We start from the raw sequence: 11,551 nt of genomic DNA, 5'->3' as shown, positions 1-11,551 counted from the left end.
TTGTGGATATAGGCATCTTAGTAAAATAAAGACAAAAGCTTTCTTACAAAATATAATGCTCTATAAATGCATTCCCTATGGTTCATAATATCTACTTTCTGATTCATTTTTCTTTAGACCAGATACCATATTTTAACCTGTTAAATAATTAAAACTATTCCTATGCTTTTATGTCTTGAGTTATATCGATGTGTGTATATGACTTAGAAGATTTCAATAGCAATTACAAGGTTACTAATTAACAAATTTCATAAGGTTTCATTTTGCCAAAACTTTAGAAAAATTATCTGGTTCTTGTTCTAGAAAAAAACAACAACAACAACAACAATAAGCCAGGCATGGTGGCGCACGCCTTTAATCCCAGCACTTGGGTAAATGTAGGAGGATCTCCTGAGTTCAAGGCCACCCTGAGACTACATAGTGAATCCCAGGTCATCCTGGGCCAGAGTAAGACCCTACCTCGAAAAACAAAAAATAAATAAATAAATAAACTTTTCTCTTTGTAAAAGTAAAATAGTAAACTAGATGGCTACATCAAGATCAACATACAAAAGTGGTGATGGCAACCAGAAACATTCCCAATACTGGATACATGTGACATGTATGAGAAACAAAATTCATGATATATTAATGCAGGAAAGGTAGATATGACATAAATGATCAATGAGCTAAAATCTGAATACAATTCAACCTTTCAAAATGTAAATGAGTTCTTCTTCCTCGGGAAAACACCAAATGGTGGATGACGCCGGTGCAGAGGGAGGGCCCGTAGGACCCAGGGGCCCGGGCCTGGGAGGCCGCGGTGGCTTCCGAGGAGGTTTTGGCAGCGGTCTCCGGGGTCGCGGTCATGGGAGTGGCCATGGTCGGGATGAGGGGCTCGTGGAGGCAAAGCCGAAGACAAGGAGTGGATCCCCATCACCAAGCTGGGACGCCTGGTCAAGGACATGAAGATCAAGTCCCTGGAGGAGATCTATCTGTTCTCCCTGCCCATCAAGCAGTCTGAGATTATTGACTTCTTCTTGGGCGCATCCCTTAGGGATGAGGTGCTGAAGCTCATGCCAGTGCAAAAGCAGACTCGCGCTGGACAGCGGACCCGGTTCAAGGCTTTTGTCGCCATTGGGAACTACAACGGTCATGTCCACCTGGGTGTCAAGTGCTCTAAGGAGGTAGCCACTGCCATCCGAGGGGCCATCATCTTGGCCAAGCTCTCCATTGTGCCTGTTCGGAGAGGGTACTGAGGGAACAACATCAGCAAGCCCCACATTAGTCCCCAGTGAGGTGACAGGCCGCTGTGGTTCTGTGCTGGTGCTCCTTATCCTTGTCCCCAGGGGCACCGGCATTGTCTCTGCCCCCATGTCCAAGAAGCTGCTGCTGATGGCTGTCATTGATGACTGCTACACTTCAGCCAGGGGCTGCACTGCCACCTTAAGTTTTGGGTTTTCTTTCCTATTTACTCTTCATTGAAATTTAATATTTTATATAGATAGATAGCTAGATAGATGAAAGAAAGAGATGGCTGGAGAGATTGCTCAGAGGTGAAGGGGCTTGCATGCAGAACCTAACAACCCAAGTTAGATTCCCTAGTACCCACCTAAAGCCAGTGAACAAAGTGGTGCATGCATCTGGAGTCCGTTTGCAGCAGCTGGAAGTTCTGGCATGTCCATTTTTTTCTATCTCTCTCTCCTTACAAATAAACAATTTAAAAATTTAAATATATACATAATGTTATTATATATAAATATTTACATACATACATACACACGCACACACACACACGCACACACACACACACATCTATATATGTTATATTCTTATATCCCCTTGCCCTGCTGCTCTTGTTACCCTGAGGGCCCTCCTCAGTGGGGTTATGGTATTCTCTGTGGGGTTAGGAAGGCCAAAGTCAGTCCCTGTGGGGTTGCGGGGGGTGGGGGAATGTTCCTCAGGATATTCCCACCCACTCTGTGACTCTTACCTTTTCAGCCCCTCTTGTGTAATGTTGCCTAAACTACAACAGGCTTATTTGCGGTCTGATTTAGTGTTGTGTTCTCTGTAGCCTCTGGTTTTCTGTTTTGATGGGTTTTGATTGATCACTGTGTCTGTCACCATCACCCTGGAGTTGGTTGTCAGGCTGGCAGTAAGAGCAGTATTCATGTCATGACTTCCTCTGCAATTTCTCCAGCACCCCAGCAGATGTGGAAGAGGTAGTACCTCTCATGGTGGTGGGCAGTTGGCTATCTTTTTGTCTTATCAGTGGATCTTAGTTATCCTGTTTTCTCTGCCATCTCTGTGCTTCCCCTGGTCTGTTCCCTCCCAGGCAGTCACCATACCTTTACAATTTTGTCAACAGTAGAAAGCCATAAAGATGCTCAGAAAGGTGACTGGCTTTTAATGTGTATAATGGATGGATATTGGTTGTTGTTTGAGAGATAATTTGTAGTTTTGTACAGGATTTGCCTGTTAGAGACCTGACAAAAAACGGTTAGTCTACATATGTAAGTAGCTGCTTGCCATCTTCTGACATTTTAAAACTTAAGTAAGGATATTACTTTTTAAATAATATTTTATTTATTTATTTGCAAGGAGAGAGAGAATGAAAATGGACATGCTAGGGCCTCTAGCTACTGCAAACAAACTACAAAAGTATGACTACTTTGTGCATCTGGCTTTATGTGGGCACTAGGGACTTGAACCTGAGTCATTAGGCTTTGCAGGCAAGCACCATAACCACTGAACGATCTCTCCAGCCCAAGGATATTACTTTTAATTGCTTCTTTATTGATTTGTGTCAGTGCATGCACCAGGGACACTTGCTGCTGCAAACAAATGCCCAGCCAGTTTTATGTGGGTGGCTGGGGAAATGAACCTGGACCAGCAGGCTTTGTAGGCAAGCACCTTTAACCACTGAGCCATTTCCCCATCCTCAGGTAAGGATATTGTACTTTTTTTGTTTTGGTTTTTTGAGGTTGGATCTTGTGCTAGCCCAGGCTGACCTGGAATTAACTATGTAGTCTCAGGGTAGCCTGGAGCTCATGATGATCCTTTTAACCTGTGTCTCTCAAATGCTGGGATTAAAGGCATGTACCATTACATCCAGCTTAAGGATATTATTCTGCTCTAAGTAACATTTTACAATTGACTTAAAAGACGGGATTTTATGTTTTATTTTAAAAATGTGTTTTCATGTGTGTTTCACGTGCCACTGACAAATCAAGCTGGAGTTGAGCTAGAAGCCTCCTTCTTGCTGGATAGCTGTCATGGTGCTGGAAAGTGCTATGCAGGCTGCTGGAGGGGAGAAAACTCATTAGTAGTCTTAACCAGCAGTAGATCCTGCACGTTATACAGTTGGCCAGCCAGGCAAGATGTACCCTATGGTGCAATAGGGGTATGTCAGTTATGGTGGTAACCAACTGCTTTCTGATTGGATTGGAAGTCCACTACATAGGAAGGAATTCATGCCTGATACTCAAAAGTAAGTCAAGAGGCTATGCTTGGAAGGTCATAGGCCATAGGGGAGAAACACTATTCATTGGCTAACTAAATATATTGTTCCCATCACATTGCCTTCTAAATGTTCACATTTATATCCATAAATTAGTGCTATTTTCACTTTTGATTAGAGAAACTTCTTTTGCCAATGGTGGTGAATACTGGAGAGACCCAAGATTTCATTAAGGTGACAAAAGGTGACAGTTGAGTGCTCAACACTGGAAGAGACAACTCTATCACACCTGCCAGCAATTTGGGAACAGGGTAGAGGAGGTGGCTATAGGAATATTGGTGTTTCTCTTACCACTGGCCAGATAAGCTTCTCTATGGAGATGGCTGTGGATACTAGGGAGAATCAAAACTCCTCAAATTGTGGAAAACAAGAGGCTGCTGAGGGATCAGCATTAAATTTAGATATCTCTAACATGGCCATCAAGGCTAAGGGAACATCTCAGAAGAGGCAGCAGAAAGGATGTAAGAGCCAGCGGGGTCAGGAGGAGTACTTTGGCACACTATCCTCCAGACATGAAGTAACTGGTACATTCATGACCTCTCAGTGGATGTTGTTACCTCCACAAGATCTACACAATATCGAGCCCATCAACATTCTGATATAGACAGTGGAGGAAGGCAAAAATAATGAGACATCAAAATAGAAGGTCAACTTAGGAAGAGAAGGGGGTTCAGTGAATTAGAAATGGGGGTAGGATGGAGGGACAAAAGAATGTATTGGGAGGGGGTTATAGTCCAATTATAGTATGTTCCTATATTAAAAATCTCAATGAAATGTGTTTTTCTGCTATTTATGTTTCATGATTTTGGCTACTTAGAAAGTTGTCTTAACAAAGTCAAGGTTCATTTAAGCATCTGCTTGTATTAAAGTCTTTTAAATGACCACTTTGTAAGCAACTGTGTTAACATGATTTTAGTACATTTAATGCCTTGTGCATCTGTGACTAAAGAGTGTAGAGCCATATGCCTACATTTTATATATTATTTATGCAAGAATTTGCAGAGTTAAAGGCATATAAGCTTAATACATGTAAAATGACCAGCAAGTGCTGCTTTCAGTATATGCACATGAAAACACTAACATTTGAGCAGTCTTGCTCTTTGAAACCGTGATCTTTATTTGTCTTGACTGAATAAGTATTTTGTTATTGTAGATACACATGTACATCAGAAAATAAGTCTGTTTGTTATAACAAGCACTATTCCCTAAATTTATGAAAGGTTTAAAATTTTGATTTGCGTCCACATTGAAATAGTAGAAACTGACTTAATACATGGGACTTCTATTTGGTTCTTCTGTGTAATGATGCTAAGTGTTGAGGACTTTTATGTGTATTGTATATGCCTTCTAAGATACCAAGCTTAGAAAATTACTTTACCAAGATAGAATCTTTTAGACTAGAGTTGTTAGTGATACTAACCTTTTCCATGTTTTATATTAGTGTATTACTAATTGTATTATAACTCTTCTGGTTAATCAAAGACACTGGTAATGTAAGGAATACTTTGTAAACACATTCTGAATTTTCAAACCAGTTTTCTTTAAACATTTGCTCTTGTTGGTTGTGTTTTCATAAAATTTTATACTATCGTATGTTAGCATTCTACAAAGATAGTTCTCTTCATGGTTGTCTTTGTAAGACCTTATAACTAACCTTTGTCTGTGAACATTCTGCACAAGTACAACTTCTTACAAGGGAACCTAATATTTTTGAGAGACTAGGACAGACAGAATGAACTCCAGGTTTGTGTGACCAAACATCCATTCTAGGCTGAAGCAGGAAGATCATAAGTTTGATGCCAGGCTAGGCTTTATGGCGAGACTCTAGCTTAATCAGTGAGATGGAGTTTGCTTGTGCCAGCCCTTCCAAAAATAAGTCATGTCAAGAAGTTATAACTGAATGAATATCAACCTTGGTTCCTGCTTGTATTCTGATTATGACATTTGTTTCAGACAAAAACACGTTTCACCTCTGATTGACATATTTAAACAGTGGGGGAAATGTAGCTGGCCTGGAAGGAAGGAAGAAGATACTCTAAAAAGACACTTGTACCACTTTCTTTGGCTAGCAGACTGTTGAAACAACGGACACCAAGATACAGGAATTTCCCCCAATAACCTCATGCTATGAGAAAGAAAAAGGCCAAAGCCTGGTGCTAGTCAGAGAGGAAAGCATATCCCCCAGAAAAGGATTTCATGTAGGGCTGACATGTGAGCCCACCTTACCGGAGAGGCTGACACACAGACAATGATGGGTGGGATGAGAGCTTGACCAGGACTCTTAGCTATGTGTGCCTCTGGTGTTAGAGATTTAGCTCCCCACCCATCTCCCTCTTCATCCCCTGTCCCCTGGCCATGCTAGACCTGGGACCCTGGGACTGCCTCCTAGTATGGTGGCTGAAGATATTTTAGGATAAAAGAAGGGAAGGTCACCTTCCTCCAGCCCCTACTTGGTACACCACTCAGCCACCCAAGGACCCTCCATTTCAGGGAAGTCTCTCTCCCTTCACTTCATAAAACCTCTTTCCTGGCTCTTAGCCTGTTTTGGCTCTCCTACTCTAGGTGCATGCAGTCCCCTTTTCCTCTCCCTTCTATCCCTCTACCCATCTCTCTGTGCATGCACCCCCCTTGGTCTCTCTCTCACATACTCTCTTTCTGTCCTTCTTCTCTCTACCCCATTACAATAAAGTCTTAGATCCAAGAAACTTTCATCTTGGATCCTCCATTATGAACACTATTAGCTAACATCTAGCCTTTCATTTAAACTAAAACTTTATGTCTAGACCCCAAAGTTGGACTTGGGGAGGTCACTGGTTCTCTTATTCTTTTCCCAATATGGCCACATTGAACATATCTCCCTTAGTTGGCTTATTGAGGATGAGTGGTCAAGCCTGGTATGTTAGGGCTGCCAGGGCACAGCTTCTGAGTCTGACTCCAGTACCACTGCCTTTGTAGCTTAAGAACTGAGATTATAGTTATAAACCCATACTTGGAGAGACAATTTTCTTTTCTTTTCTTTAATTTTCTTTTCTTTTCTCTTTTCCTTTCTCTTCTCTCCTCTCCTCGCCTCTCTTCTTTCTTTCTTGCTTGCTTGCTTGTTTTTCAAAGTAGGGTTTGCTCTAGCCCAGGCTGAGTTGGAATTCACTCTGTAGTCTCAGGAGGCTGGCCTTGAACTCACAGCACACTTCCTACCTCAGCTTCCCTAGTGCTGGAATTAAAAACATGCACCACCATGACTGGTCAATTTCAGTTTTTTTAATATTGAAAATTCACCTTATTACTTCACTTTTATATACATTATAATTTTAACCTGTGTGGTGATTTGATTCAGTTGTACCCCATAAACTTGGATGTTCTGAATGCTAGGTTCCCAGCTGATGGGGATTTGGGAATTAACGCCTCTTGGAAGCAGTGTATTGTTGGGGTGGACTTATAGGTAATATAGCCAGTTTCCCCTTGCCAATGTTTGGCACACTCTCGTGTTCCTGTTGTCCACCTGATGTTGTCCAGGAAGTGATGTCCACCCTCTGTTCATGCCATCATTTTCCCCTGCCATCATGGAACTTCCCCTTGTATCTGTAAGCCAAAATAAACCTCTTTTTCCCCACAAGCTGCTCATGGTTGGGTGATTTCTATCAGCAATGTGAACCTGACTGCAACAACCCAAATTGTACTCTTTTTGCTATTTTTTTGGTAGGGGAGTAGACATTAAACCTAGAGGTCTCATGCATGTTAGGCAAGGTTTCTACTACCCATACTTACCTCAAGCCTTCTTTTTACTTTCCTTTTTCATTTTGAGACTGATGAGAGCGAGAAAGCTCTATAGGATTAGAACTCTCAAGTCCCAGGTTTTTAGCCATGTTAGCAAAGAATTGAAAATGCAAAGCCAAGAGATGGATAAATTTTGAGATTTATTTTAGAGTGAGTTAAGGGGGGAGGAGCAGGTAAGTGCCCAAGCCAAAAGAAGCCTGGCTGGGAAGGGAGAAGACTGAGAAAATCCCACTCCCATAGGGAAGGAGAGGAAAAGAGGCTAAAGAGGGGCTCACACACCGCACAAATTCAATTACATGAATCAGGCATCCAATTAGAATGACCCTCATCATCAGGCTCAGGTGCATAAGGCAGGGGCTTTATTGGTTGGTGGGCTCAAAAGAATGACACACAAAGGGCCAGCCCACAGGTGCTAAGCCCAGAAAACGTTGAGAAAGATACTGGAGGCTGATACTAAGGAGTTGTTGCTTGGAGCCATTTTGGAGGAGAATGGATTAGACGTGAGTTCTAATCCTGCCAGAGCAGGCAAGGTGGAATCCATGTTTCTGTAGGCCTAACTAGCTATCAAGAACAAATATACCGTGTTCCTAATCCGTTTCAACACATTCTCACTGAGTTGGCAAGGCTGATCTGGAGCTCTTTAACTCAGGCAGGCCTTGAACTTGTGATACTTCTGTCTCAGCCTCCTGAGCAGATGGAATTACAAGCATGTGCCACCAGGCCAGTATACACAGAATTCTTTAGCATAGAGTCTTGTAAGGGTAATAATTGAGTCAAAATGTATACCTGCTTTTTTAAAAAAATTAATTAATTTATTTATTTGAGAGCGACAGATACAGAGAGAAAGACAGATAGAGGGAGAGAGAGAATGGGCGCGCCAGGTCTTCCAGCCTCTGCAAACGAACTCCAGACGCATGTGCCCCCTTGTGCATCTGGCTAATGTGGGACCTGGGGAACCGAGCCTCGAACCGGGGTCCTTAGGCTTCACCGGCAAGCGCTTAACCGCTAAGCCATCTCTCCAGCCCTATACCTGCTTTTTAAAGATTTAGCATTTTCAAATTGTCAAATTATGCTATCACTAGCAGCATGTGAGGTTGCTTACTGCTCTGCAACCTGGACCATTATTTGTAGTGCTTTCTTAATTGACACATAAACTTACATTCCTTATATTTAATTTGGCTATAGTCAGGAACAGGAGTTTGGAATCCCAGTGCCAAGGCTGCTAAGTGAGGTTGAGCCCTGCAGATTAGAGAGGAGTGCAGATAAGCCTCCTACCTGTGGAAGGCGCAAGAACAAAAGACAAAGATGAGGTCATGTGGCAACTGTAAGAAATAGAGAAATAGCCATGTGTTAGGGGAATGAGGCCCAGGGGGATGTGATTGCCAATCCTTGTGGTTGGCCAAAAGGCCTCCCTCAAATATGTGTGGAGCCTTGCAGCCTGGCCAGACAGAAATAATTCTGATGTAAATTGGGCTTTGGAAATGCAAATGTAAATAGCAGGCTGGCTGGATTGACATGGCTTCTGAACGCTGGAGGCCTGGGTGTATGGCTCTCCCAGGAACCTGTCTAAAAAGGAATCCCAGGAGAAAGGGTATGTGGCATCCATACTGCTGGAGAGCAGCTGGGTAGGCAGAACTACAGAACTACAGAAGCCCAGAGGCCACTGGGAGAGAATGTAGCATAGGAACTTGGCTGTTGGGGCAGTGTGGCTTCCTGCTAGATGAGGGAACCACAGTGGCCTCCTGAGACTGCTCAGGTGCAAGCTGAGGACTGGGCTCAGAGGTGCAAATTCCCAATCTAGACAACCAGAAAGGCAAGGAGCTAGTGTGAATCAGAGAGCCTGATGCCCTCACATACAAATTAACATTAGCCCTCAGTTCTATTAAACACCAACAATTTGTCAGGCCCCAAGAGAGGCATGAATAGCACTCACTTATGTAGGAAAACCAGGGCACAGAACAAACAAATGACACTTCTACAGTTATAACGATGCACCTGATAAGTAGGTAGCAGATTCAAGAGCTCTTGTGTCTGGGTCCTTTTTAGTGATTCCCTTGGGAGCAGTTGGGGACCTGTCCCCCTCACTCCTGAGTATAAGTGAGAAGTAGTTTGTAAGGAACTCCGGGACAACAAAACAACAAAAAACTATAGGTGTAGATGGCAGCAAGAAGTATTTAGGAGAGATACCAAGACATTCTTGTCAGGCATGTCCCCAGCCCCCATGTAAAGCCAGGTGTAAAGTGACACATGCATCTGCGATCCCAGCATGCCTAGGACACTTCCTCATAGTAACACTCTTAGATAAGTAACCAAAGAAGGCCAGTATGCCTTCTCTGATATCTTCAGCAACTCTTCTTCCCCACACTTTTCCTTGTCCCATCAACTTTTCACCCCATAATCCTTCATTATGCATAGTCACCACAGGCAGTGCTACCCAAGACCAGCAGACTAAAACATCCAAGGTACCCAAAGCAGCAGAATTGTGTGGTGTCCAGTCTACAGAATACTCTCCCTGTATTATGCTCCCAGCAGCCCCAGACAATGTGACACAACAACCTAGACCCTTCATAGATGTAGATGAGGAAATGGAAACCCCAAAAGTTAAAATCTCCTCCATAGTCAGACAGTGATACATGACAGAGACAGCAAACCCCAGGGCTTGGCTGTCATTGAGACTTTTTCCACTGAGTTCCTCCCTCAGTTCCACCATTCTCTTCAGACATAGCACTTGCCACTTGAGCTATAGAGATGTCAAAGGGCCTCTAGGATTCTTGGCCAGACATCTGACACATGCCTAGCTCTATTTTTAAAAAATCATCCAGGGAGACAAGATAAGAGTGATGGGAGGGGACTACGATCAAAATATTTTATGTACATAACTAAAACATTGCTAATACAATAAAATCAGGGGAAATTAAGAAAGAACATCACTAACCCCACATGAGGTTTAAGTCATGAGAATCTTGCCAGCAGGCTTGGAGGATGAGCCAGAACCCTTAAACATACCTTCTCTGTACATCCTACTTCAATACATACAGCATCTAGATGCATGGGATGAAATGTAAACTTTCTCTAGCAGAGCATTCTGGCTATATTTCTTTAAGTCTTCGTATTGCTAAAATGTCTATAGAGAATGTTCTAGACATGTAGAAGAGAGATACTGAGTTAGCCTAAGCTAGTGGATATGCAGGAAGAAAGCTATTGTTCTAGCATTGAGCATAGAGCTGTCAACTATCAGGGTTGTTTTTTTTTTTCCCCAAGGTAGGGTCTCACTCTGGCCCAGGCTGACCTGGAATTCACTCTGTAGTCTCAGGGTAGCCTCGAACACAGTGATCCACCTACCTCTGCCTCCCGAGTGCTGGGATTAAAGGCGTGTGCCACCATGACCGGCTCAACTATCAGTTGATAGGTAAATCAGGAAGAGTCCAGTGGAGGCCCAAATGGGAGTTCAAAGGCCCTCTTCATCCTTCACAACTTGAGAAAAGAATCACTGCCAGATAAGACACGCCCCCTTTCTTGGACTGGAAGGAAATTGCTTTCAATGTCTGAAATCGAGAAGGGTAAAGAAGGAGATGATGTAAGCATAACAAGTACCATATTGGAAGTATTCTTATATGGAGTTCCTCTATTCCTTGTTGCTACTGGGGGGGGGGTAGGGCTAGAGATCATTCCTATTCTACAGGTGAGGGAACTGAGGCTCAATGTGCGAGGGAGCTAACCTATGGTCCCAAAGCAGGTATGCCATGGAGGAAAGATTGAAATTCAGGTCTCAGGGCACTGCAGAGGCCTTCATCCTTCATGTATACTGAAGAGTTATGAAGAAGCTGGTATGTCCTTCCTGAGCCAGGGCCCTCAGCCCCTCTGCGAGGCTTCTCTAGAGTCCTGATCAAGGGTTTTCAGTGGATGTAATGTTTCTCTTCCATGCCACACTAGCATCCAACACACATGCTGATCATATATTGGTTGATCGCAGTGACAGCCTCTCATTGGAGTCTAGGTGCACACACATGGAAGCTTATGCTGTAAGTGATCAGCTGCCAAGGAAGCTCATATCCTCGCATCCTGTTTATACATAGTCACACCTCACACTTCACTGTGCTGGGTCCCAACAATGCGATGTTGAGAGCAATTCAGGACAAGGACAGGACCGGTCCCATTGCCCCTCCTCCTCTCATGTCATTCTACATTTTTGTTTCCTCTTCCTCTCCTTCTCCCAGACACGGTTGCTTCCCTATTCCAAAAGACAGTCCCTGCTCAGCCACCTCTCATCCCAACATACAG

At 43.3% G+C, this 11,551-nt stretch overlaps 1 pseudogene; it reads left to right on the top strand.

Moving 5' to 3' along the window:
• Positions 1-735: 735 nt before the first annotated feature.
• On the top strand, positions 736-1,464 carry LOC101603215 (annotated as a pseudogene).
• Positions 1,465-11,551: the final 10,087 nt, after the last annotated feature.

Source organism: Jaculus jaculus, chromosome X (assembly GCF_020740685.1).
Source record: "Jaculus jaculus isolate mJacJac1 chromosome X, mJacJac1.mat.Y.cur, whole genome shotgun sequence".
Taxonomy (NCBI): Eukaryota; Metazoa; Chordata; class Mammalia; order Rodentia; family Dipodidae; genus Jaculus; species Jaculus jaculus.
This window is presented reverse-complemented; position numbering and strand designations above follow the sequence as displayed.